This window comes from Nannospalax galili, unplaced genomic scaffold (genome assembly GCF_000622305.1).
Source record: "Nannospalax galili isolate Female #2095 unplaced genomic scaffold, S.galili_v1.0 scaffold182, whole genome shotgun sequence".
NCBI lineage: Eukaryota > Metazoa > Chordata > Mammalia > Rodentia > Spalacidae > Nannospalax > Nannospalax galili.
The window spans coordinates 3072992-3075112 of NW_008348662.1; positions in this window are offsets into that span (position 1 = coordinate 3072992).

Sequence of the window (2121 nt, forward strand, 5' to 3'; positions counted from 1 at the left end):
CCGGTGGACAATGGTGTTAGGTGGTCCCAGGCCTGCAGGGCACATAAGTGAATCTGCTTTATACAGCCAGCATGGATTGTAGCTTGCTGAATTTCTGTGGAGAAATTGCCCTGACCAAAAAGCTGGTCATAATTCCAATCTATAAATCCAGGTGGTGGATCCTGTCCTGGTTGGGGTCTCAGTTGCTGATTCTGAGTGTCATTTCTTTTAGCTTGCATTAGGCACTGAACTATGTCTCTAGCTTGTCTTATTATTGATCACCTTACAGGTGCCAAAGGATCATCACTGTAGTTCTTTTTTTAAAAAAGGAGTTCATCCTTACTTTTTATTTTATTTATTTTCATTTTATGTGTATGAGTGTTTGCCTGCATGTTTGTGGTACATACACCACATGCATGCAGTACCCATAGAGGCCAGAAGAGGTCTTTGGATCCCCTGGAACTGGAATTACAGATAGTTGTGAGCCACCGTATGAGTGCTGGGAATTGAACCTGGGTCCTCTGCAAAAGCAGCAAGTGCTCTTATCTGCTGAGTCATCTATCCAGCCCTCTTCACTGTAGCTCTTAATTATCTTTGGTTATGTTGAATGGGTTCTGACTCAGATGAAGAAGACAAATCCAGTCAAAGAAAGAGCACTCTGGGGGTGTTATAATAACTTTTAAAAAAGAGAAAGTGGCAGCTTCCTAGAAAAAAGCTGACACAAGTTACCCTTCAGAATGAGCTTTATTAGGAGAGACAGCTTCCTTACCATAGATAGCCATGATTGCACTTTTAAGTGGGAGAGAGAAGAGAAGGGGGGGAGGGAAGGAGGGAGAAAGGGAAGGGGAGAGAGAGAGCCCAAAGAAGTGCTACATTAGGAGAGAGAACTACCAGTGAACAGAATGACAAGTGTCCTGAAGGAAAGAGCCTTCAAATCTGCAATGAGGGTTTCTGCCTCTTACAGACTTTCAGGAGGATGGAACAAGCTTCACACTATGTGATCTAGTCTGGCCTTGGCATGGAGGCAGGGACAAGATAGTGCCATAAATGTGTCTTGCAGCTGTGAGGGGGAGGGGCTGCAAGTCCACAGCACAGCATACTTTCTCTTTTCTGGGGTGGGCAGCTGCAGGGAAGGAAAATGGGGGGCTGAGTACTCTGACAGTCATAAGCAGGATCTTATCAATTCTTTTGAAGGAGAGTGCCCCTCAGACCCCCTCCCTGTCCTTTGAGAAAGAGCTGCCCTCCACCTGACTCTGGAAATCCCCTCCATTGTTCAAACCCTTTCTTGGTACATCTGTTTATGGTTTCTATGGAAATGGTTCAGGGCAGAAGAGGAAGTAGATTGTTCAAATCCTTTCCTAGTTCTTCTGTTTATGGTTTCTATAGAAATCCCCTGCTCTGCAGTTTTTGTGCTTAAAAGCCCTGCGTTTCCACGGCTCTGGGTCACAGTGTAGCTCTGAGCCTGCCTGCATCCCCAGCCGGTTGGTCTCAATAAAGCAGTTAAGTTCTCCTGAGTCTCAGTGTCCAAGTGGTCAATTCAGGGAATTCTTCAGACCACGAACACCTTGTCCTATGGGACAGATTGCAGGAGAGCATGGCTTGATTTCAGAGAGAGAGAGAGACAGAGAGAGAGAGAGAGAGAGAGAGAGAGAGAGAGCAAGAGAGAGAGCTAGAAGGTCTATGATCTTATAGACAACTACTTTTTTTTTTTTTTGTCTTTTTGAAGCAGGTAGCCCCAGCTGTCCTAGAATTCACCATGTAGACCAGGCTGGCCTTGAACTCAGAGATCCGCCTGCCTCTGCCTCCCAAGTGCTGGGAATATAGGTGTGCGACAACTACTATTTAAAGGGCAAAATAACAAATGTTTCTGTAAAGCTTTCCCATTTTCATGCCTCTTCTAGTTTTTCTGTAAAACAAACAAAATAATATGCTCCCCACAAGAAATCCTCTTAGGAAGGATAAGAAACAAGCCAACAAGCACCATTAGACAGCACTGTGATGAGAAGTGGGGTGTCTCACCCAGTGTTCCATGGTGTTCTACATGGAAAGTAGACTGGAGCTGCCATCCACCGCCCAGCAAAGGAGCAGTCTGGAACCTCAGAAGCAAACAGAGGAGGCAGCTTGTGCTCCTTGCACTTTGGG